A 27,041-nucleotide genomic window follows, 5' to 3' on the forward strand; every position below is an offset into this window, starting at 1 on the left:
TTTGCCATTTAAATTGCAATATGTCTTGGATTGGGCCTCTTTGGGTTCATCTTGATTGGAACTCTCTGTAATTCCAAAGTTGCCTGACATTTTCCTTCATCATTTTAGAAAAGTTTTCTGTCATTATTTTTTTCAAACAAATTTTCTATTCCTTTCTTCCTTTTCTGCTATGCCTATAATGTGAATATTGTTGCATTTCATGTTGTCCCAAAGCTCCTTTAAACTGTCTTCACTCTTTTTAGGTCTTTTTTCTTTTTGTTATTCTGACTGGATTTTTTTTTCTACCTTGTGTTCTAACTCACTGATTTGATCCTTTGCTTCATCTAGCCTGCTTTTAATTCTTTCTAGTGTATTGTTCATTTCAGATATTGTATTCTTCATTTCCACCTGTTTTTATTCTATGTCCTTTTTCATGCTAATGTAGTTCTCACTAAGTTCCTTATAGCTCCCATAAAGTTCCTTGAGGTTCTAAGTTCCTTGAGCATCCTTACAACTATTGCTTTGAATTCTATGTCTGATAAATTGCTTACTTGAATTTCATTTAGCTCTTTTTCTGGGAATTCCTCCTTTCTTTTCAACTGAGGTTTTTTCTTTGTCTCCCGGTTGAAGGTAACTCTGTTTCTATGTATTAAATTGATCTACTCCTACTCCCTGTCCTTGTGGGGTGGCCTTCTGTGGTAGGAATCTTCTGGGACTCAGTCACAGTCTCCTAGACTCATCCACAGTCTCCTTGACTCATCCACTGTGACTGAGTCCCAGAAGATTCCTACCACAGAAGGCCACCCCACAAGGACAGGGATGGATGCTCTCAGAATGCGCTTTATGCCGTTTATGTGGGCTTTTTTGATGTATTTGGGTTTCAATTGCTGTTGACCAATTTGTTGGTGAGTTGTCCCCTCCAGCTGGCTGACTGAGAGTCACAACCCCCACCACATCTTGTATGCTGTTTTACAGGTGCTGACTGAAGAAAACAAAATAACACAGAAAACAAAACCCACAAGCAAAAACAACCCCCAAATACAACAACAATATCAATGACAAATGAGCAAAAATAATAAAGGTGGAAAGTAATAAGAATATTATAAGGAAGGAAAAAGGGATATGAGATGACTCAGGGAAAGAAAGATGATCATGAAAGGATAGAGGGAGGAGAAATAATAAAGTAAGGACTCGAAACAAAGAATCACCATAAAATGGCAAAGAAAGGGGAAAATAAAATTTTAAATGAAAATAAGAAAAGGAACAAACATAAAGGAAAAAGTGTTAAAAAGCTAAATGAAAAAATTAATGAAAAATAATAGTGGAAAGTATCTCAGGAGAGTTTAGTGTATGCTTTCTAAGTTCTCTTTCTGGACACAAGTCTGGTGTCTGAAACTGGTGGAGGCTAATGTCAGATGTTCTCCCTGTGTAGTTCTAGGTAGCCTGTTTAAAGCTACAAGTGACCTAGTCTGTGGATGTTTCCTTCAGGCTTACTGTGTTCGGGTGGTCCTTGCTGCTCTACACAGCTGGCTTTTTATCAGCATAAGGCCCAGGGTTGGGTCAACTAATGACCAAAAATACTGAAGTACCACCTGCACCTGATTCTATCTGTGGTCTTGCTAATAGTCTTAACTTAGCCACTGACCCATCTGTTTCTGAGAGAGCTTCTAATGCACCAGGGAGAATGGGACCCCTGGATCTCCCTTAGAAGGAGCTGTTCAGACTTCAGGGAAGATGGTGCACGTGTTCCCCAACCCCTGTGCCATACATCTTTATCTGTCCAAGATTATTTCCAGTGAAGAGTTAGCCACCCATTTCATTAAGGGACCAATCTGTGTAAGAGAGTCAGCTCTTTCATGCTTGGAGCTGATGGCAGTTCTAAGAGTCAGGGCTCCCTGTTGTCAGCCTCCTCCTTTCAGCTTCTCTGCCCTTCCCTGAGGTTGCTGTTACTCTATAGAGCTTTTTGATGAGATCTGTAAGATGAGACCAGGTCTGTTGAGATAGCACTAGCAACTTTCCTCTTTGGCAGTTCTGCAGTCTGTAGTGTAATCAGTGAGAAGAGAGTGACCCTTAATTAGAGCCAACCCCTTCAGTCTTTTCCAGAAACTTAGGCACTTGCTTCCTCGGGGTGGGGGAATCACTGCTGGTTCAGAATGGGTATATTCTACTTTCCCCTTTGTCTGAGTAAACTCAGAAGCTCTGAACATCAGAGGATAAATCAGGAAGCTTCCCACAGGTGTTGGGGCAAGCCCGGACAGCAGGTGGGGGATCAATTCTCTTCTCTTTTCCAGGCCTCAGTAGGAGTCAAAGTGCTCTGTCCTGCTCCCAGGTGCTATCCTCCAAAATTCCCACATTTAATTCTCTATTTGGAGTTTCTCTTTCATCTCACTGTTTAAATGTACCCAGTGGGGAAATCTTGGACCTGGAAGTCTATTCTGAAGAATTTCCCCATTGATGGTGGTTCCTGTAACTCTGCAGGTTCCATGCTTGGTCCGGCACAGACAAAAAGCAATCAATTCATGTTTCTCTCTAGCATTGATACTTCTCTCCCTCTTTTCTTCCCCTTCCCTCTTTCTAAAAGAAATAAATAAAATCTTTGAAGTTTAAAAAAAAAACAAATAATTCCATTCAATAACATTAATTATACTTAGTCACTGATATTTGACTTGCTTGTTCCCATTCAATACAGAATATCCATTGTTTTCTGATATTTTACAAAGCATTAATTAAATTTTGTTCACTTGAAGCCAATCAGTAAGACATTATTTAACTTGTCTACTCTAAGTTCTAGCATTAACTCAGCTAAGGGCATCACCATTTACTGATCATGTGACCTTGGGGAAATAATGCTTAACCTCTCAATGCCTCAGTTTCCTCTTTTGTGTTATGGTAAAAATAATAAAGCTTATCTCACAGGTTTATGAGAAGGATAAACTCATATATATAAAACAGTGTCCTAGAACAGTGTCTGGCACCTGGTAAGCATTATAGAGGTATTGACTGTTGTGACTAGTATTGTTATATGAAACTGAAATGTTGAGAATAATCCTTTGTGTAGTTGTATATGCCACTGATGATAAATGAAACTAATAGAATGTTTAAAAATCAGATTAAAGAAGAAGAGCCAGTAAAATACAGTCAGGTAGAATATTGTGAGAATATAAATATACACAAGCATAAAAACAAATAGTTTTTTGTTTTATTTTTTTTAAAGAAAAGAGCCTAAAAATATGGGGACAAAAACTATCTAGTGACTGTGCTGACATGGAGATCTCTGGTAACCTTCATCAGGAAAACTTCAGCACATTGGGCAAGGAAGTTGGAGCTAGAGAAGCCAGATGAAATAACTTATAGAGTTAATGAGACCAGAAATAGAAGTGATATATGAAGATAATTTTGAAAAGCTCAACCATGAAGTAGATAGAGAAGATATGCAAGAATCAAGGGAGGGCTTCATGTTGCATGTATGCTTTCTAAGTAGGTGTGACTGCTCATCTAAAATAAGTTTGAATTTTGATGGTAATAATTCATAAGGAAGATAGCTCATAGAAAATGCAGTGCTGTGAAGTACTTGAAAAGATGAGAGAAAATGGAATACATACCATAGGTAATGCAAATGGCCTTTTAACTTTAACTCTTGTAATAAAAGGAAATACAAAGATCAGTGTGAATGTTAATGAACTAATAGACTGGACAGTGGGCTATTTACTGATTTCTATTTTCTTAGTGAGATATGAGGCAACTCATCAGCTGACAGCAAAGAAAGTAGAGACAACAGACGGATACTTGAGGAAAGTAGAGAAGGCTTTTAAAAAAATAGTCATTAAGGAGAGGACTTCTAGTCAAGATACGCAGACATGGCTCAGGTCTTCACAGAAACACATCAAAATGACAACTAAAATACAGAACAACCATCACTCAAAACCATCAGAAATCAAGTTGAATCGAGTCAGACAACCACAGAATTAAAGAAACCACATCTAAAGAAACCACATCCATCCAGACTGGAGGAGGGGTGCAAACATGGAACTGGCTGGTTTCTCACCCATGTGTGCTAGATAAAAATTCAGGAGGGATATCTCAGAAGTGAGGAGTCCCTTCCCACACCAATTCCCCCAGCCTAGGGTTCCCATACCAGGAAGATAAGGCCCCACAATTTCTGGCTTCAAAACCAGTGTGAATAGAGTCAGTGGAAGAAAGTGTTGGAGCCTTAAGCAGTTCCTCTTAAAGAGCCTACACATGGATTCACCTACTCAGACTCACTCCTTCTAAGCTCCAGCACTGAGGTAGCACTTTGAAAGGCACCATGGCATACAGGGAGGAACTGAAGTGTCTGGCATCAAGATGAAGAGAGGCCATTGTCCCTCTTCTGAACCCTCCTCCCACAGAGCTGGTAAACTGGTGCCATATCCAAGACTCCATCAACTTGATAACACTTTTTGACCCACTTTGGAGATCCCTAGAGACTCTTCCCCACACAATGTATGGGCCCACCCAAGCTTCTTTTCCATATGAATGGCTTATCTTGGTTCATGCTTCATGACTTCTCAAATCCTATCAAATAAGCAATAGTTGGCCTCAATGAGCCCCAGGCCTGAATAGCAGCAGCTAGCCTAGATTCATAGCTTGGCTTTGCCTGGGAATCTCCAAGCCCAGCATAAGTAGCAGCTATCTCAGATTGCTTTATAAGGTCAGGCAGAGTGGCCCTGAGCAAAACATTGTTGGGGGCTGACCTTGGTCTGCATTACTCAGGATACCTCCGAGTCAGCACATCCAGTGGACAGCTACAGGCTGCATCAGAGCACCACCACCCTGTTCCTGCACAGCTTATCCTCCATGGATAGGTTGGTAATAATTGGTCACAGCTGGTGCTTGCAGCTGAATGGCCTGGGTAACTCTCTCCCATTGATCTGCCAAAAGCAACCAAGCCTAACTAAAATAGAGAAGTGTACTCAGCCCACACAAAAGGTACACCTATAGGGAAGGCTTTGCCACTGGACTCCACAGGATACCAACTACATTAGGCCACACTACCAAGACATGAAGTCAAAGCAGTTCTACCTAATACATAGAAGCAAATACAGAGAGGCTGCCAAGATGAAGAGACAAAAAAGCATAGCCCAAATGAAAGTATAGATCAAAACTGCAGGAAAAGAGCCAAGCAAAATAGAGATAAGCAATCTATCAGGTGCAGAGTTTAAAACCTATTTATAAGGGTGCTCGAGGAACGTAGCGAGGACCTCAACAGCATAAAAAAGATCCAGTCAGGAAAAAAGGATACACTAATTAAAATAAAGAACAATTTACAGGGAAACAACAGTAGAGTGGATGAAGACAAGAATCAGATCAATGATTTGGAACATAAAGAAGCAAAAAACAACCAATCAGAACAAGAAGGAAAAAGAATTCCCCCAAATGGGGAAAGTGCAAGCAGCCTCTGGGACAACTTCAAGAGGTCCAACATTCACATCATAGGGGTACCAGAAGGAGAGGAGAAAAAAATCAAATAGATTTGTTTCAAATCTATTTGGAAAAATAATGAAAGAAAACTTCCCAAATTTGGTGAAGGAAATAGACATGCAAGTCCAGGAAACACAGAGTTCCAAACAAGATGCATGTGAAGAGGCCCACTCCAAGACACATCATAATTAAAATGTCAAAGGTTGAAGATAAAGAGTGAATTCTAAAAGCAGCAAGATAATAGCAGTTAGTTGCCTATAGGGAGTTCCCATAAGACTGTCAGCTGGTTGCTTAAAAGAAACTGCAGGCTAGAAAAGATTGGCAAGAAATATTCAAAGCGATGGAAAGCAGAGACACACAACCAAGATTGCTCTACCCAGCAAAGCTATCATTTAGAATAGGAGGGTAGATTAAGAGCTTCCCAGACAAGAAAAAACTAAAGGAGTTCATCATGACCAAACCATTATTATATGAAATGTTAAAGGGATTTATTTAAGAAAAAGATCAAAACTATGAATAATAAAATGGCAAAAATACATCTAATTAATTGAATATGAAAAACAAACTAAGCAAACAAAAAGAATAGAGACAGAATCATGGATACAGAGAGCTTTTGATGGTTGCCAGATGGGAGGGGACTGTGGGGGAATGGATGAAGAGGTGAAGGGATTGAGAAGTACAAATAGGTAGATATGGAATAGCCATGTGGATGTAGAGTACAGTATAGGACATGGAGTAGCCAAAGAACTTATATTCATGACCCATGGACATGAAAAATGGTGAGGGGATATCCTAAGACTTAAGAAAGTGGCAGGTACTAGGTAGAGGGAGGCAAAGGGGGAAAAATCAGAACTGTAATAACATAATCGATAACATATAATTTCAAAAAAATCAATGTGCGGTTGCTGGGGGTTATGGCCTGCAACCCAGGCATGTACCCTGGCTGGGAATCGAACCTGCGACACTTTGGTTCACAGCCCACACTCAATCCACTGAGCTATGCCAGCCAGGTACTTTTCTCATTTTTATTCACTTAATTTGTCCTTCACAGAATGAAAACAAATGAATCTGCAGGTGTATTTTCCAGCTTCTTATATCCCCTATTATCCACATCATGAAATTATGCTAGTGTGAATGCTTCCATTATTTTCAGTGCTCTTCAGTTATTAAATTCATCTTTGGCCCTGTGTAATAACTATCTTATGTAAATATAAAATTTGGATTAACCCTCTGAAAGCCTTTGTTTTCTTAGTTCAAAAGTCAATGATCCTTAGTTTAGCGATGTGACTACCAATTATTAGCATAGTTTTTAACTCTTAAATTATTGGTTGATGGAAACCTGGCAATATTTGCCATTTCTCAGAAGTTCTCTATTAAACTAATTCTCTCTCTCTCTCTCTCTCTCTCTCTCTCTCTCTCTCTCTCTCTCTCTCTCTCCCCCCCACACACACACACACACACAGTGATACACATGAGATACACATGTATTGTGATTAAGAGCATAGAGTGTGGCATTATGAAGTCTAAGATGCTAATTCCAGCTCTTCCATTTCTGGGCCATTTCACTTTAGGCAAGTATCTTGATATCTCTGAGCCTTGTTATTTTCATATGTAAGGAGATTACAATTATTTATATCAACAACCTTCAAAGCATCACTAATGATTTTAGAGATTTCTTTTACTGTCAGATGTAAAGCAGGAACTAAATATGTGGCTATTATTTTTTAAAAGATTTATTTATTTTTAGAGAGGGAAGGGAGGGAGAAAGGGAGAGGGAGAGAAACATCACTGTGCGGTTGCTGGGGGTCATGGCCTGCAACACAGGCATGTGCCCTGACTGGGAATCGAACCTGCGACACTGGTTCGCAGCCCACGCTCAATTCACTGAGCTACGCCAGCCAGGGCTGTGGCTATTATTTTTATTTCTTATTATTTAGGTGTTGATTTTCCCTGAGTCTGTGAATCCTCACAATGAAATGCGATTTCCAATAAATTGAGTTACACCTATTATCAGGAAAGATTTTAACCTAAATCATTACTTCCATTGCAACCCAGATGAGTTTTCTGCCTTTTCTGTTTGTCATTTGTGGTAGTTCAATAAAGATTAGCATGGATGGAACTGGAGAGCATTATGCTAAGTGAAATAAGCCAGGTGGTAAAAGACAGATACCTTATGATCTCACCTATAAGTGAAACCTAATCAACAGAACAAACAAGCAAGCAAAATATAACCAGAGACATTGAAATTAAGAACAAACTGACCAGTAACCAGAGGAGAGGTGAGAGGAGATATGGGGGTAAAAAAGGGGGAAGGGTTTTCAGGAACACGTACAAAGGACACCTGGACAAAACCAAAGCAGGGTAGGATCAAGGGCGGGAAGTGGGGCTAGCTGGGGTTGCGGGGAGTGGCGGAGGGAAAATGGAGACAACTGTACTCGAACAACAATAAAAATTAAAAAAAATAAAAAATAAATTTAAAACGTTTCATTTAACAAATAAGTGCATAGATGAATGATTTAATGCTACTTTTTGAGAAGTAGAACAAACATGAGTTAGTGCAACAGATGAGTAAAGTGTCCAAGGGGGAAAAAAAAAGGCCAACTCATGAGTGTGCCCTGCCTAGGAATAAAATGCTGTTTAAAAAAACACAAAGAAAAATGTTGTTGAATAACTTATTTTCACTATTTTTAAAAGTTAAGCATAAAACTCTTTTGATAACTTCCATATTTGTCACCAATAAAAATAATGTAAGATTAGAGCCATATTATAGACAGAATGTTGAATTTTAATCACATTAAATAACATTAAGTAGTATAACTTTATGAAACATTTGCAAGTTTCCTAATAAAAAGTAAGATAGTGAGTGACCTTTAAATAGCAAAGACAGAGAAAGAATGGCTTTTTCAACATTCTAAGTAAAATGCTTGGCAATCTACCTACAAAGCTATATGTGACCATGACTTTTTAGGTCCCTGTGAAGATCAGATTTTGCCAAAGAAGCAATTTGTAAAAGTAAACACATGCCAGTATCATTGGAAACTATAAATGTCAACTTCAATTTAAATTGATGAACATAAGTCCCTTTAACATTTCATATAATAGGGGCTTGGTGATGATGAGCCCCTTTAACTTGACCTGATTAAGGAAGCACTTTATCTTCCCTTCCATTCTAAATGATAGCTTTGCTGGACAGAGTGATCTTGGATGGCGGTCCTAAGAAATAGAAGATCAAAAACTATGAACAGTAAAAAGACAACAAACCCACAACTATCAACTGAACCAAAAAAAATAAAAATAAAAAACTAAGCAAACAACTAGAAGAGGAACAGAATCAGAGAAATGGACATCACATGGAGGGTTTTCAGTGGGGAGGAGGAAGAGAAGATGGAGGACAAGGTACAGGGAATAAGCATAATTGGTAGGCATAAAATAGACAGGGAGAGGTTAAGAATGGTGTAGGAAACAGAGAAGTCAAAGAATTTATATGTACAGCCCATGGACATGAACTAAGGGGTGGGGAATGCTGAGGAGTGGGGTCTGCAGGGCAAAGGGGGGGTAAAGGGAAAAATTTGGGAAAACCATAATAGCATAATCAGTAAAATATACTTAAAAATAAATTGATGAACATAAATGAAATGACAGTGTTTCCTTGTGAGGTTTTGGAAAAAGTTGGTTAGGAGATGTATGAAAGTGAAACCTTTACAGGCTGGAATAAAGATACATCAATTTTGATAACATAAAATTCATTTACTAAAATTGTTTACAGCATCTGGCATTAATATTTCCCTGTACTTTAGTCTTTGCCTACAGTCAATGTTGAAGATCATCTTTGCCTTTGGAGTGGAATCATGCCTGTGGTATACATGAGTCATATAAAAGATTAAACAGTGAAAATAAGTCAGCATTTAAAGACAACTTGTCTGATTTATTCAGTGGGTTCTTCCAAAGAGGTGATACTAAGAACTATTGCTTTTTGGATTAATGTTACAAATCCTTACAGAGTTACTTAATTTTTTCTTTCCACATCAATATTAATAAAGATCAAGAATAGTTACATATTCATTAAGAAATACAGGCCCAAACAATTTATGACCCCTAATAATCCAATGCTCTTTACACAGCCATCACTGGTAGAAGTACCAAGATGGTACACATTATGTGTCATTCCTCCTAGATCCTAATGTTTTCAAACAGTAGGAAAGAGCATAACTTTAAGGAGAAAAACAATGTATGTGAGAATGGCCAATGGAGAAAGAGAAGGAGAGATACTGCCACTTGTTTTCCATGAATAATGGTGTGGAATTTATAGGCAGATGTTCTGGAACAGGTGTGACTATAATTTGAGGAGACCACTTACTCCTTTAGTTACTCAGAACACTGTGATTATTATTTTGGAAGCACAGCCACAGGATTTTATTGCTTCACTTGTTGTAGCCTTTCCCTTTACTCTAATAACTATCTTTCTAAACCACTGATTGGCAGTCAACAGATTTAGCCTCTTCCCTCCATGCCATCACAAAAAGAGACGCAAGTGCACCCATGCTCATGTATGCACATGTACACTTTTGTGTGTCACAGTGCTTGTATGCAATGGACGTTGCGCATTAAAGGTCTCTGTGAAATATCCTTGTGCAAGTTCCTATGTTTATTTTCATGAGTAATTAAATTTAGTCAAATCAATAATTTCCTGAAAATCTAGGCAAAAATTAAAGAAAGGAGGTAACTTTTTTTAAAAAGATAAGAAAACTTGTCTTTTTGCTGTCACTTTACATCTTAATGAACAAATGATACCTGGGCTTTTTCTGAAGTCTTTGCTTGGCTAGAAGACCCAAATGCTACCTGGACTCTTTTCATGTGTTCACTTTGTGAATATTCAGACTTATAAACTGAATTTCCCTTAATTTTTTACTAAACTGTTTACAAGTCTGTGCTTGAACATTTACTTAAGACTTTAAAAAACTGAGATCTATATGTATAGTTAATTTCCCTTTCTCCTGCTGTCTCCATTTCAGTTTCTTGAGTTTCTGGGAAGGCCTGGTTTCCCCAAAGGAGCAATTTCTGGTAGAAGTCTGAAGGTCTGATCAAAGAAAAAAAATCCAGCATAGCCAATGAATTAAGGACAAGAAGGTTTCCACTCAGGTAGGACCTCAATCTCATACTTTCAACCACCTTAAATAAAGTGTGGTGATGGCTGGACATGATATGTCTGCTTGGAAAAAAGTGGATATATAACCTACCCTACAGGAAGCTGTTTGCAATTCCCTTGGAGGTTGTGGTGTTTATCAGATAATTCCTTAGAGGAAAAGGGATACAATAACAGTATGATGTTTTTTTCCATTTTTAGCTCATTGTTGCTGAGTACACTTAGTGATCTTGGTGCCTATGGCTTACTCCCCAGAGTTTAAGTGGAAAGCAGATTAACCCTTTGGGTACTTTCTCCTAAGACAAATAATCTTCATAGATTGTCTTCTTGATATAGCTGCTTAGCAAAACTAAAGACAACAATTTTATCTTCATTAGCAACTTGAGATTAAAAAATTTAGAGCAAAGGGAATAATGAAGATATCCCATTATATGGCAAGACAAAAGACCCTAGTGACATCAAAATCAGGGCCTGTCCATCTCATTCACAGTTATATCCTCCAGGATTAACACCTGACCCCTAGTTAGTACTCAATGTGAAGACGTGTTGGATGACTGATGGATGATTAATAAAAAAAAGTTAATATGGTAGAAAAGGTATTTATCATTGTAGTTCCTGTGTGTTTACTTCTGTATTAGAAGGACCCAGCACTGTAACTGATACTTGGAATGTAAACAATAAAACTTGTTTAAAGTATAGATAAATCCCCATGACTCTAAGGCTAATTATAAAGCCAACACAGAACCCAAAGTCTAGATCTGCCAAGGTCTATGGCAGAAGTATCTATGAGATGAAAGTGTGGACCTCAGACTATTGATATAATAGACAGAATTTTTCTAGTTTTAGCCATTTACATATCACCCCATTACACTTCAGCATACTACCTATATTAGTCCTACTGGGGTTTTTTAGTTTATTGTTGTTCAAATATAGTTTTCTGCCTTTTCTCCCCACCTCTCCCCCTGACCACAGTTATCTCCACCTCCCTCCCCTATTCCACCCCCCTTGATTTTGTCCATGTGTCCTTGTAGTTCCTGAAAAACCTTCTTCCCTTCCCCCCATTACCCCCTCCCACCTCCCCTCCTGGTTACTGTCAGATTGTTCTTTATTTCAGTGTCTCTGGTTATATTTTGCTTGCTTGTTTGTTTTGTTAATTAGGTTCCACTTAAATGTGAGATCATATAGTATCTGTCCTTTACCACCTTGCTTATTTCACTCAGTATAATGCTGTCCAGTTACATCCATGCTGTCACAAAGGGTAGGAGCTCCTTCTCTGCTGCATAGTATTTCATTGTGTAAATGTACTACAGTTTTTTTATCTATTCATTCACTGATGGACACTTAGGTTGATTGTAGCACTTGGCTATTGTAAATTGTGCTGCTATGAACATTGGGATGTATAGGTTCTTTTGGATTGGTGTTTCAGGGTTCTTAGGATATAATCCCATCAGTGGAATTAGTGGGTCAAAAAGCAGCTCTATTTTTAGTTTTCTGAGGAAATTCCATAGAGTTTTCCATTGTGGCTGCACCAGTCTACATTCCCACCAACAGTGCACCAGGGTTCCCTTTTCTCTGCATCCTCTCCAACACCTGTTGTTTGTTGATTTGTTTATGATGGCCATTCTGAGTGGTGTGAAGTGGTATCTCATTATTTTAACTTAATCCCCCTGATAGCTAGCAATGTTGAGCATCTTTTCATATCTCTCTGGATACTTTGTATGTCCTCCTTGGAGAAATGTATTTTCAAGTCCTTGCCCATTTTTTAATTGGGTTGCTTGTCTTCCTAGAGTTGAGTTGTGTGAGTTCTTCATATATTTTGGAGATCAAACCCTTGTCTGAGGTATCATCTGCAAATTAGTTTTCCCATACTGTTGGTTCTCTTTTCATTTTAATGCTGTTTACTTTAGACGTGCATAAGATTTTTATTTTGATGAGGTCCCATTTGTTTATTCTCTCCTTTATGTCCCTTGCCCTAAGGGACATATCAGTGAAAATATTGCTATGTGGAATATCTGAGATTTTCCGGCCTATGTTCTTATGAAGAACTTCTATGGTGTCACAACTTATATTTAAATCTTTTATACACCTTAAATTTATTTTTGTCTGTGTAAGTTGGTGGTAGAGCTTCATTTTTTTGCATGTAGCTGTCCAGCTCTCCCAATACCATTTGTTGAAGAGGCTATTCTTGCTCCATATTAAGCTGCTGCCTCATTTGTCAAATATTAATTGATACAGAGGCTTGGGTTTATTTCTGGGCTCTCTATTCTGTTCCATTGGCCTATGTGGCTGTTCTTATGCCAGTACAAAGCTGTTTTTATTCCAGTGGCCTTGTAATCCAGTTTGATATCAGGTACTGTGATACATCCTACTTTATTCCTTTCTCAAAATTGCTGTGGCTATTGAAAGTCATTTATGGTTCCATATAAATTTTGAAGTGTTTGTGCTATAGCTGTGAAATATGCCATTGGTACTTTAATGAGCATCACATTAAATCTAAAAATTGCTTTGAGTAGTATGGACATTTTGATGATGTTAATTCTTCCAATCCATGAACACAATATATGCTTCCATTTGCTTGTGTCTTCCTTAATTTCTTCAGTGTTGTGTAGTTTTCTGAGTACAGGTCTTTTACCTTCTTGGTTAGGTTTATTCCTAGGTATTTTGTTTTTCTTGTTGCTTTATCCAATAGAATTTTTTCCTGATTTCTGTTTCTGATATTTTGTTGCTGGTATACAAAAATGCTTTTGATTTCTGAATATTGACTTTGTATCCCACTTTTTTTCCAAATTCATTTATTAGGTGGAGCAGTTTTTTGGTGGAGTCTATAGGATTTTCTGTATCCACTATCATGTTATCTGCAAACAATCAGAGTTTTGTTTCCTCTTTTCCAATTAGGATGCCTTTTATTTCTTTCTCTTGTCTGAGTTCTGTGGCTAGGACTTCCAATACTATGTTGAATAGAAGTGGTAAAAGTGGACAGCCTTGTCTTGTTCCTGATCTTAGTGAGAAAGTTTTTAGTTTTTGTCTCTTGGTATGACGTTGTCTGTAGGTTTCTTGTATATGGCTTTTATCATGTTGAGGAATGCTCCCTCTATTCCCACTTTGCTGAGTATTTTAATCATAAATGGCTGATGAGCCTTATCAAATGATTTTTCTGCATCTGTTGATATGATCATGTGATTTTCTTTTTGCTTTTGTGTATGTGATGTATTACATTTATTGATTTGTGAATATTGTACCATCCTGGCATCCCTGGGATGAATCCCACTTGATTATGGCATATGATCTTTATAATGTATTGTTTGATGCAGTTTGCCGATATTTTGTTGAGGATTTCAGCATTTATGTTCATCAGTGATATTGACCTGAAGTTTTCTGTCTTTGTTGTGTCTTTATCTGGTTTTGGGATTGGGATGATGCTGGCTTCATAAATGAGTTTGTCAGTCTTCCATCTTCTTGGATTTTTTGGAATAGTCTGTGAAGGATAGGGGTTAGCTTTTCCTTAAATGCTTTGTAGAATTCTCCTGTGAAACCATCCAATGCAGGACTTTTGTGTGCCAGGAGTTTTTTGATTACTGCTTCAATTTAACCAGCTGTTATTGGTCTGTTCAGGCTTTCTGCTTCTTCATTCAGTTTTGGAAGATTATATTTTTCTAGAAATTTGTCCATTTCACCTAGGTTTTCAAATTTCTTGGCATACAGTTCCTTGTAGTACTTTCTTAACAATCCTTTGTATTTCTGTGCCATCAGTAGTAATTTCTCCTCTTCTATTTCTGATTGTGTTTCTTTGGGTCCTTTCTCTTTTTTTCTTGATGAGTCTACTTAAAGGCTTGTTGATTTTGTTTATATTTTCAGAGAACCAGCTCCCGGATTTATTGATCCTTAAAATTGTGCTTTTAGTCTCTCTGTCATTTAATTCTGCTCTGGTCTTGGTTATTTCCTTCCTTCTACTTGCTCCAGGCTGTCTTTGTTGTTATTCCTCCAGTTCTTGCTGGGTTGTTTATTTGAAATCTTTCTATCCTTTTTAGGTAGGCATGTATCACTATAAAGTGCCTCTCAGGACTTCGTTTGCTGTATCTCATAAATTTTAGATTGTTGTGAATTTATTTTCATTTGTTTCCAGAACTTCTTGATTTCTTCTTTAATTTCATTCTTGACCCATTCATTGTTTAATAGCATGCTCTTCAGTCTCCATGAGTTTGAGTGTTTTTGAGTTCTTTCTTGAGGTTGGTTTCTAGATTCCTTATAGTCAGGGAAAATGCTTGATATGATTTCAATTTTATTGAATTTGTTGAGTTTTGTTTTGTGTCCTATCATGTGGTCTATCTTTGAAAATGTTCCATGTGCATTTGAAAAGAATGTATATTCTGTTTCTTTAGGGTAAAAGGCTCTCTCTATATATGTGTCAGTTAAGTCTATTTGATCTAGGACACTGTTCAATGTCGCAATATCTTTGTTGATATTTTGTTTGGAAGATCTGTCCATTTTTGACAGTGGGCTATTAAAATCCTTTACTATAATTATGTTGCTGTCAATATCTTTTTTGAAGTCCTCCAAGATTTCCCTTATATATTTGGGTGTTCCTATGTTGGATGCATATATATTTATAATGTTTATGTCTTCTTGATGGATTCTTCCCTGAATATTTAAGTGATCTTCTGTGTCTCTTTTTATGGCCCTTTTTTGAAGTCTATTTTGTCTGAGTATTGCTACCCAAGCTTTTTTCCCTGACCATTTGCTTGGAATATTTGTTTCCAGCCTTTCACTTTCAGTCTGTGAAGGTCTTTTGTTCTGAGGTGGGCCTCTTATAGGCAGCATATGTATGTGTCCTGCTTTCTTATCCATTCAGCTATTCTATATCTTTTGATTGGAGTATTTAATCCATTTACATTTAAGGTTATTGTTGATAGGTACTTATTCATTGCCATTTTTTGGTACTTGTCTTCCTTTCTCTCTCACTCTTTTTCTCTCTTCTCTTAAAGTAGTCCCTTTAACATATCTTTCCCTGCTGATTGGTGGAGGTGTATTCTTTGAAGCTTCTTTTATCTGAGAAACTCCTTATTTCACCTTTTTTTTTTTAAATTTAGAGCCTTGCTGGATAAAGTACTCTTGCTTGCAGGCCTTTGGTTTTCATTACTTGGAATATTCCAGGCCATTATCTCCTGGCTTGGAGTGTTTCCATTGAGCAGTCAGCTGCTAGTCTTATTGGGGTTCCCTTGTACGTTACTTCCTATTTCTCCCTTGATGCCTTTAAGACTCTCTTTATCTTGGAATTTTGCCATTTTAATTATGATGTATCTTGAAGTGGGACTCTTTGGGTTCCTCTTGATTGGGATTCTCTATGTTTCCTGGATTTGTGTGACTTTTTCTCTCATCAAATTAGGGAAGTTTTCCATCATTACTTTGTCAAACAAGTTTTCTATCGCTTGCTCTTCTTCTTCTCCTTCTGGTATCCCTTTTATATGGATATTATTACATTTCATGTTGTCCTGCAGTTCTCTTAACTCCTCTTCATTGCTTCTGAGTCTCTTTTCCTTTTCTTGCTCTATCTAGGCGTTTTTTTCTACCTTGTCCTCCAGCTCACTGATTTGATCCTCTCCTTCATCCAGCTTTCTTGTAATTCCTTCTAGTGTGCTTTTTATTTCTGAGATGTTATTGTTCATTTCTTCCTGGTTTTGTTCTCATCCAGCTCCTTGTAGTTGGCAGTGAGTTCCTTGAGCATCTTTATACTATTATTTTGAATTCTGTATATAATAGTTTGCTTACCTCCATTTCATTTAGCTTTTTAGTGGGGAGTCTTTCATTTCTTTTGATTGCATGTTCTTTTTTTGTCTTCCCATTTTTGTTGACTCTTTTTGTTTGTTTTTGTGCTTCATGATATTTCAGTTTGCTAGCCATCTTTGTAGGGTGAACTTCTGTGGTAGGAATTCTGTGGGATTCAGTGGTGTGGTCTCTTTGATCTTGTCTGGATGCTCTAGGTTTGTCCTTTCTTTTGTTTGTGTGGCCTCTCTTGTTGTACTTGGGTTTTTACCTTTTGGTGGTTCCTCTGTTGGTGGGCTCTCTCCTCCAGTGGGTATACTGATGTTTGTAGCTCCCACCTATTCTTGTATGTGATCAGTGGCTGGGGGGTAGACAAAATGGATTAAGACAGAGAGTTAAGAGAGTATTCTATTGGATTTAAAGTACCAACAAGTACAGAAGAGATGGGAGATTTTTGGATAAGTATAGTGTTAACTGTGATGTGTCACCCAACTACCCACTTTTCATCAAAGGTGAGAGATAAGACTCTTGTTAGGGGGGAGGAGGATTGTGAGCTGAATCTAGAAAACAGAGCAGTTGTGCAAGGTTAGATGATGAGATAAAGTGAGATTAAAGGATAGAAAGTAGGCATAGTGTGTGAGAGAGTAGAGTTAACCACAATAATAATAAAGCTCAGGAATAAAGTAAAGTGTGCTTAGATCAGGGAGGGTTTCTGTGTAGTATTTACAATTGTATGGAACAACAATTATTTACAATAGTACTGGATCAACAATAATATGGCAAGAAATATATGATTTGGATAACCAGAATAGAAAGTACCTGATCAAGAGTACTCTATTATTGGAACACAAGTGAAGTGAAAAAAGGAAAATTAAAATAAAATAAAGAGAGAATAAGGAAACCATGCAAACCATGCAACTAAACAGAGATAAAATGAAGAAAACTAAACAGAAACAAGAGAAATTTTAAAAATAAAATAAAGAGAGAATAAGGAAACCAGTCAACCATGCAACTAAACAAAGAGATAAAATGAAGAAAACTAAACAGAAACAAGAGAAATTTAAAAATACTAATAAGCCATGGCTGGTGTAGCTCAGTGGATTGAGCGCGGCCTGTGAGCCAAAGGGTTGCTGGTTAGATTCCAGCAGGGCACATGCCTGGGTTGCAGGCCAGGTCCTCAGTAGGGGGCACACAAGAAGCAAACACACATTGATGTTTTTTTTTTTTCCTCTCTTTCTCCTTCCCTTCCCCTCTCTCTAAACATAAATAAATAAAATCTTTTAAAAACTGTTAATTAAAAATTTTTTTAAAATACTAATAAAATAAAAGAAGTAAAAATAATGAAAAATAATAAGAGAAATGAACAATAAAATGCCAGTTCTATGGGATAGCAAAGTGACATTTGTCTCAGTTTCTCAGTTTTTGTGGTTAGCCTGTGCTCCCCCTTTGGATTTGTCTCTGTACCTTTCACAACTCCTTGTTTTATTATCTCACTTGGGGAAGAAAAAAAAGAGAGAGAAGAAAGAAAAAAAAATAAGCCTCCTACTGACTTCAAACCCATTGAGCAAGTTCTGCTGGTTTTCCTGGATAACACAGGAAGAGAGGTGCTGTGCACTCTTCACTTTTCTCCCTTCACTTTTCTCCCTTCTTATGGTTTTGCAAGGGTGGGGGCCAGGTCTGGGCCACAATATTCACAGTAGTCCAGCCTCCAGTCTAGGTTCTCTGTGAGCTGCCAGGTCCCCACTGTCCATCTGCACCAGGCCTGGGCCTTTAATTTACCAGTTCCACTGAGGTCTGTGCAGTGTACCTCCTCTTTGCTCTTTTTGAGCCCACTCTGGCCAGAGCCCATGGCCAGGCAAGCCACACCACTCAGCCTATGGGCAAGCTGGAAGATTCGAGCTCTGGCACTGAGCTCAAATCAGCCTCATGTTAAGTGGTGCCACAAGAATCAGCTGCAGAGCGAGTGTTACCAGTCAGCCTCCATGCAAGTGGCATGACTCAGCTGCCAGGCTAGCAGCCTGAGTCAAGTGCAGGCTGGAAGCTCAAATCACCCTTGGAGAGAGCCAGCTGCTCTGAGAGAGTTCCTTACAAAGCAGCTGCCTGCCATTCTTAACAAGCACACAGCTTTTCACACAGCCCAACTTTCTAACAAGTCTCTAGACTATCTGGGTCAGGGTCCAACACATCCCAGCTCTTCTCCCTTCTCCAGGTGTTGCCCTGCTCCCCAATGTCTCTGGTAATGACCTAGCCAGTGTCCATAGTCCAAGTAGGTATATGCCACCTCTGTGTGTCTCTCACTTTGTCTCTATGCTCCCCAGTGACTTCAAGTATCTAGGTTCCTCCTGGTGCTGGGCTAATAAAGTAGAGAGCTGGTGATGTAACTCTCCCAGTATCCTGTGGCAGGCACCGGTTGGTGGGCCACAGCAGCCTAGGTGTCTGCGTAGATCCCAGGAACCTTATCCCAATGCAATCTCCTCACCATCTGTTTTTCAATGTCCTCTACACTATTTGGCCTCCAAACTTCATGTAAGCTGGGATTTCATTGGCTGTTCACTCTGTTCCTCAGAAGATTGGCTAGGTGTTCCAGCTGGGCACAGGGAGAACTGGGCTCCTCTCCCACCTACTTTGCTGCCATCTTTTTCTGTCTAGACCTACTGTTAAATGACTTGAATATGGATAGAAACTCCCTCTTATAAGCTTGTGTCATATTATTTATAAAACACAATTTTAAGAGTATTTTTATAAAGACTAAGTTAAGGGCAATTTCAGAGTCACTAGCTGCTAAAATTATTATTTATATTTTTCCATAGGTGCATAGGACAGCCATAGTACAACAGCTATCTCTTTATAATCTGCTGTTGCTATCTCATGTACTCCCAAGAGGAACAAAATCCATTTTATTAAAAAAGGAATTTAAAATTTAGCATACTGCAGCTTCCACAAATCAACTCACTTACTCTCTCTCTCTCATTTTTTATTTTAGGTTTTTTTCTTATGATTATTTTTTCTTTTGTCTTTTAACTGTATCAAATGTTTATAAATTTGGCAAAGTCCTCTGTACTGAAATAAAATCAGTGAGTCATAGGAATAAAATAAGTTCTAACAGAAATTTATAAATTTCTACCTGAATTGAAATTCAAGCAATTGGCATGAAATTCATAAGGAAAAAATTAGAATGAATACTTAACAGTGGGAGCTCAAAATGGTTGTACATGTACATCTTATAAGTGGTCTATGATCAAAACAGACTATATGTATGTCCAAACAGAAATGCAACTTTTAAATCACATTCCATGCCAGGCCGCATAAGAACTGACCAATCCAATAAGTACACTTAAAAAATTCTTGTTTCCAACAGTTTCTTAAATCAATGTGTAGAAAAATAGAAAACTTATCTTTAACTCCAAGAAGGCTGGGCAGTTATTAGTTAATGAAAGTGTGTTGTTCTACAGGCTCAAACCTTGTTATAAATAGCAGTCAGACTGGAGAAACCCCTGGACACTGAATGGACTTTCTATATATAGCTTTTCCTTTCTGTAAAGGCTTTTAGAAGGATGCTATCTTTTGTGAGAACTTGGGTTTTATAAAGGGCACAAAAACAGAAAGGTCAGCAACTCATAGACCTTGAAAAGATTTAAGTATTTTCCTTAGTCTGGGAACCCACATTCTGGAGGCATGAAAACTGAAACCCAAGACGTAAATATTATTTTCCCAGCATCGAATGGCAAACAAGTAATAACGATGGCACTCAAACCTTTGTCTTCTAAATCCTTTGAATGTGGCATTTATAATAAATTGCAATAACAGCTTATTTTCATCATCCACAATACCACATTCCCATGATGCCTCATCCCTCTTTGCTTCTTTATGAGGGATGATAACATTATTTGGAAACTTTATCCATAATTAAAATTTTTAAATTTTGCTTTTTGTATCTCATTTTGAAATGTTATCTCTGTTTTAAAAGTGTAGAGGCATTTTCTGTCCTTTTTGAAATGCTTCTGCCCTGTATTTATGATCTTTTATTATTGAACTATAATAAAACAATAAGCACAGAAACACATTTTAGTAGGAGCAATAAGGTTGGGGAACAGTTGACATAAAGGGAGACAGAGAGAGGTAAGAGAACAAAAGTTTGATTTATTTAAAAAACTTAATGGCAAATTAGATCATGTTTGGCTGTACCTAATATAATATAGTCCTCCTTAATTTGAATTCCAGGTTAACTTTTGTTGTTTGCATTGTTATGAACTAGGGAGTAAACAAAGCAACATGATTTTTGTGTTCTAGCATTTTGTATCGCTTTCCTAAAGATTTCTTCAAGATTTTTTTGAGTAAATAAAAAAAGACTTGTCTTTAAATTATTTTCCCTCCTTGACTGTACTTAATAACTTAGTAAATGGCATTTAAACTCTGTAGTATGATTCATCCTGTCCCACATTTTGTTAAACCAGTGGGAATCCTGTATATGTGTGTGCACACACACACATGCTTTGCTATCAACTAGTGTGCTGCCTTTGCAAACCAGTAAAATAGAGTGCTCAGTCAAAAAATTATTATAACCTAGACAAAAATAAGATATGACAGTGGGCCCAGCAATTGGTGAAAGTTACTTTAGGTGATTTGCATGTGCAGCATGTTTTTTTTTTAATTGTTGTTCAAGTACAGTTTCTGCCCTTTACCCCCATCCTAGGCCACCCCTCAGCCCTCCCCACCTCCCTACCATCTCCACCCCCCCTTGTTATTGCCATGTGTCCTTTATACTAGTTTCTTCAAACCCTACACCCCTTCCCCTGAAATTTCCTTCCCTCTCCCCACTGGTCACTGTGAGCCTGTTCCCAATTTCAGTGTCTTTGATTATATTTTGCTTGTTTGTTTGTTGTGTTGATTAGATTCCTGTTAAAGATGAGATCATATGGTATTTGTCTTTCACTGCTCATGGTTTGAGGGCTTTCCTCAGATCAAACACTGAAATAGATGTGTAACTTAACATGGCACTAATTTCATATCTGAAAACTGTTTTATTTCATTCTTTTGCAAGTGCTTGTTCTAAGAGTTTTTATTCTTCATTTATACTATAACATGTCAAGAGGTGGCATGAATGATGAAGTGATATCAAAATGACAGCCTAGAAAACAGAACATGAGGTCTTCTAATTAGCATTTAAATAAGTATGTTTGATACAAATAATATGGGAATTAAAGATCTGAATAATTCATGTTAAATTACAAATCTTTTACATGTTCATACACAAGAAATCATAATCAGTATTACAAGGTAATAAATTCAAGAATTTTTATTTGTTAAATATTTACTTGGTATACTGCATTATGCGGATTCAGAATCCTTTTGTGAAATTTGTAGCACAAACTAGAAAAATAGAAACTCTTCACACTCAAGGACTTTTTACTGCAGTTATTGAAAAGTTTCTATTTGGAGATATTTTAATTTCTGATTTGATTGTAACTTCAGATAAGTTGTATTTTTATTTGTTAAAACCAGTGTTCAGCACTTTAAATAGTTTCTTGAATGTACTTAGTAATAAAATATAGTCAAAATGATAATTTACAATATTTACAATAGAGTTGGTAGAAGAGATGATCTATATTGATAGTAAAGTGATTTTGACAATCTACGAAATGTCATAATGCTTTCCAGATAACTTGTCTTCTGGACTGAAATATATTTATTAATCTATCACTTTACAAAAAAATTAAATTTTATTAACATAGTGACTTGACTATATCTTTTAATACATATTTTAAGATATTTTATTCAGTACATTATCTCATCTTAATCTATTTATTAATATACTCATTATATATTATATAAATATTAATGTATATTTCTTTTTAATTCTTATTTTTATTGTATTTTTCATCACCATTTATCTCCCTCTATAACCTCTTCTACCTCCACCCATATCCCCTCTCCAACAATCACCACAGTGTTGTTCATGCACATGAGTTCTTTTCCTTTTTTGTTCAGTCCCTCTACCCCAGAGCTGTGAGTCTACTCTCTGAGTTTGTCTCTATTTTGCTTTTTAGCTCAGTTTTTTGGATTTCACGTGAGTGAAATTGCATGGTACTTATCTTTCTCTGATTGGCTTATTTCACTTAGCATTATGTTCTCCAGGTTCACCCGTGCAAAGAGTAAAAGTTTCTTCTTTATGGTGAAGTAGTATTCCATTGTGTAACTGTACCATAGCTGTTTTATTCACTCATCTACTTATGGACACTTGAGCTGCCTACAAATCTTGGCCATGGTAAATAGCACTGCTATTTATGTAAGGGTGCATATATTATTTCAAATGAGTGTTTTGGGTCTGTACAGATAAATTATCAGAGGTGGAATCGCTGGGTCCTCAAGCAGTTCCATTTTAATTTTGTGAGGTAATTCCATACTGCTTTCCACAGTAGTTGCACCAATTCACAGTCCCACCAATAATGCTAAAAAGTTCCCCTTTCTCCAAACACTTTGCCAGTACTTTTCATTTGTTGATTTATTGATGATATCCATTCTAATATGTGTGAGATATCTTCTTGTGGTTTTAATTTGTATTTTTCTGATTATTAGTGACACTGAGCATTTTTCATATGTTTGTTGGCCATATATATGTCCTCTGGAGAAGTGTCAATTCATGTCCTTCACTCATTTTGTAATTGGATTGTTTGTGTTTTTTTGGTGTTGAGTTTTATAAGTTCTCTATAAATTTCAGATATTAGCCCCTTATCATATGTATCAGCAAATGTGTTCTTCCATTCAGTGGGTTGTCTTTTCATTTTGTTGATAGTTTCCTTTGCTGTGGAAATTTTTTTTAGTTTGATATAATCCCATTTGTTATTTTTCTCTTTTGTTTCCCTTGCCCAAGGAAATACATCAGAAAAAAATATTGTAATGAGAAATGTTAAAGATTTTACTTTAACATGTTTTTCTTCTAGGATTTTGATGGTTTTGAGTCTAAAATTTAAGTCTTTAATCCATTTTGAGTTTATTCTTATATATGGCATGAGAAGATTAAAGGAGATATGAATAAGTGGACATATATACCATGTTCATGGGTAGTAAGAATTAACATCATTAAAACGTCCATATTACCCAAAGCAATCTATAGATTCATTGCAATTTCTATCAAGACACCAATTATATATTGGGTTTTCAGAAAAGTTTGGTTATCCCTGGATGCTGTGGCTCAGTGGATTGTGCACTGGCCTCAGAACCAAAGGGTTACTGGTTCAATTCCCAGTCAGGACACATGCCTCAACATTATGCTTCAACATTATGCTTCAACATTTTCATCACATTATGCTTCATTATTTCAAGAAAGGTAAAAATGCAACTGAAAGGCAAAACAAACAAAAGATTTGTACAGTGTGTGAAGAAGGTCCTGTAACTGATCAAACATGTCAAAAGTAGTTTGCGATACTCTGGTCTGGAGATCTCCATGGTAGGGTAGACCAGTTGAAGTTGATAGAGATCAAATTGAGACATTAATTGAGTACAGTGAGCATTATACTGCATGGGAGATAGCCAACATACTCAAAATATCCAAATCAAGCATTAAAACCATTTGTGCCAGACTGGTTATGTTAATGGCTTTGATGTTTGGGTTCCACATAAGGTAAGCAAAACAAAACAAAACAAAACAAAACAAAAACTTATTAACCTTATTTCTACATGTGATTCTCTACTTAAAAGTAAGGAAAACATTCTGTTTTGAAAACAAATACTGATGTGCAATGAAAAGTGGCTACTTTGCAATTATGTGGAGTGAAAGAGATCATGGGCAAGTGAAATGAACCACCACCAACCACACCAAAGGCCAGTCTTCATCCAAAGAAGGTGACATTGTGTATATTGTGGGATTGGGAGGGAGTCCTCTATTATGAGCTCCTTTCAGAAAACCAAACGAAAACTCCAACAAGTACTGCTCCCAATTAGATCTATTGAAATCAGCACTCGATGAAAAGCATCGAGAATTAGTCAACAGAAAACCCATAATCTTCCATTAGGATAACACAAGACTGCCTATTTCTTTGATGACCAAGAAAAAAACTTACATCTTGACCAGGTAGTTTTCATTCATCTGCCATGTTCACCAGACATTGCACTTTTGGATTTCCATTTATTTCCATCTTTACAAAATTATTTTATTGGGAAATCTTCAATTCCCTGGAAGACTGCAAAAAGTACCTGGAATAGTTCTTTGCTCAAAAAGATAAAAATTTTGGGAAGAATGAATTATGAAGTGCCTAAAAGATGGCAGAAGGCAGAAAAATCAAACTGTGAATACATTATCCAATAAAGTCATTGGCAAAAATGAAAAATGTATCTTCTATTTTTTACTTAAATACCGAATGATTTTTTGGTCAACTCATATTTCACAGAACTAGAACAAATATTCCAAAACTTTATATGGAACCACAAAGGACCCTGAATAGCAACTGCAATCTTAAGAAAGAACAAAGTTGGAGGAATCACACTACCTAATACCAAACTATACTATAAGGCCATAGTAATCAAAACATATGGTCCTGGTATAAAAACAGACATAGAGATCCATGAAACAGAATAAAGAGCCCAGAAATAAACCATGCCTGTATAGTTAATATTAATTAATATTTGACAGAGGAGGCAAAAACATAATGGTCCAGAGGGGAGGTGGGAGGGGATATTGGAGGGATTAGGGGGAAGGGTTGTCAAGAAACATGTACAAAAGACACATGGACAAAGTCAAAGACGGCTAAGATTGAGGGTGAGAGGTGGAGATAGCTTGGGTGAGGGAGAGTGTAGGGAGGGAAATGGAGATAACTATACTTGAACAATAAAACATTGAAATTTGTTTTTAAGTATATTCAATTAATGGTGTTGGGAAAATTGGACAGATAACCTTCAAAAAATAAAAATATAATTCTTAATAGCTAGATTAATACTTTCTCAATTAATTAAATTTGTTTAGTTCATATAGCTGTTCTTCAGCATTACCTTTCTCTGTACAGCCTATCCCACTGACTTCAAAAGCTTGAAAAATCTGAAAATCCCATTTAAAGCGAATGTATGGAAAATGTTTTAAATAACAGATAGTGATGGTGGAGAAGAAGACTATTAAACTTTGTGCTTAAGATCATCATGTTAATAAAGATATTAATCAAAAATTCTAATACTCAAACATAATAAGGATTAAAATATTGATTATAATACTGAGTGATGACATTTTCAATAAAGGGAGATATTAAATATTATATAGGAAACTAGTTTGCAAAGCGATAAATTGTCAATGATTGTACATATATTTAAAATATGTTCAAACATAGTCATAACAACAGCTTTTCTTTCTGGCCAAAAAGAGGCATATTGGAGTTTTAAGCACTGTTTCAATTGGAAGAGATATTTAAACACTATGCAGAAAATACTTAATTGCAGAAGAGCAGGTGTCAGCATGGGTGGGAATGTGTGTGTTTAATCAATGCATTTTCACTCATTCACAAAGGAAAATAAGACTGTATTTCCTTAAATATGGCACTGTGATAGGGGAAAGTGTCATTCTTATCTTTTTGCTACTGTTACTGTTTCTCCGGCATTCACCAAAGCATACCATCCTATCACTTATCCAAGTTGCAAATCTAGAAGCCATCCCCATAGTCTCATTGTAAAGTACCCTACATTTATGCGTGCCACTCAGTAAGTCATGAATTTCTGGCTTTCGTATACCATACAGATTTTTCCAATGTACGTCCGTTCTCTCATTCTCCTGCCTGCAGCCTCCTTCTGAAGTCATGTCTGTGCCTCATTCCTAGGCAATAGCACTTTTGCAAGCTCTCCTCTTCCTCTTATCAAATGCCTTAAAATGCACCCAAATAAAATATTCCGTAGAATTTATAGATAACTAAATATGAGAGTTGAGTGACACTGCAGTTGATGAAATGTACCAATATTAGTGATAAAATATTAATTAAATAGATCTTTATTGAAGTTTTGAAGATTTTTCCCACATTTTAGAATTAGTTTTTCAGATCTTAAACAATTCTGTGACTCCTTCTCAAACCCATAGTTCTTAGCAGGTATGCTTTTACTGTCACAAGGCAGCCCTGACAGTGAGGTATATGAAGATGAGAATTATCACCTGGATGAGTAGACCAGATACATGGAGTTGCGATGTAAAATGTTTGGAGAATAAATGTAGAAATCAAGGAAGAGATGGTGGTGTCACTTATTATTATGTATATCAGTTGGTAGTATTAAAAGCCAGATTCTATAGGGATGTCAATAAAATATCACCTTATAGAGTAATGTCTCAAAAATCATATGTGAAGTGCTTACATATTTAAAAAGAAACCTCAGTGGGAATCCATCAACAGAAAATACTGTTTAGTATGCTTTCAAACAACTATTGAAAATGGCAACTGGTTTAGTAAGTGGTTAAATCAGTTTACAGTTTCATGACTTAATGCTTCTAAACCTTTGTTATTTCATCTTTAAAACTGAGAGATAATGAGACTACTTGATACAATTGTTGAGAAATTTAAGTTATATAATTCATATAAACTCCTTAGTGTCATACCTGGCAAATATATGATATTTTGTTATTATTGATAATGCTCTAGTAAACAAAAACCGTTCTGTAATTCTTATGGTCATCGTTACAAGTTGGAAGAGATTCTACCCTCCAAAATAAAACTACTGGGCTTGATGTGACCTT

The 27,041-nt window shown here is 36.8% G+C and overlaps 1 protein-coding gene across 4 annotated transcripts in view; it reads left to right on the forward strand.

The window, feature by feature from the left end:
- PKIA (cAMP-dependent protein kinase inhibitor alpha) overlaps positions 1 to 27,041 on the forward strand; it is a 104,344-nt gene that overhangs the window by 60,938 nt on the left and 16,365 nt on the right. For 2 of the 4 annotated variants that reach the window (XR_004904324.1, XM_028518851.2), the window contains exon 2: positions 10,452 to 10,578. The exons of 1 other annotated variant lie outside the window; for it this stretch is intronic. The gene's annotated coding sequence lies outside the window, so the exon portion shown is untranslated. Of the gene's footprint in view, positions 1 to 10,451; positions 10,579 to 18,589; positions 18,613 to 27,041 lie in introns of those variants that run through there. One more of the 4 variants, XM_036031041.1, reaches the window with a different exon arrangement.

This window comes from Phyllostomus discolor, chromosome 7, assembly GCF_004126475.2.
Source record: "Phyllostomus discolor isolate MPI-MPIP mPhyDis1 chromosome 7, mPhyDis1.pri.v3, whole genome shotgun sequence".
In the NCBI taxonomy this organism is placed as follows: domain Eukaryota; kingdom Metazoa; phylum Chordata; class Mammalia; order Chiroptera; family Phyllostomidae; genus Phyllostomus; species Phyllostomus discolor.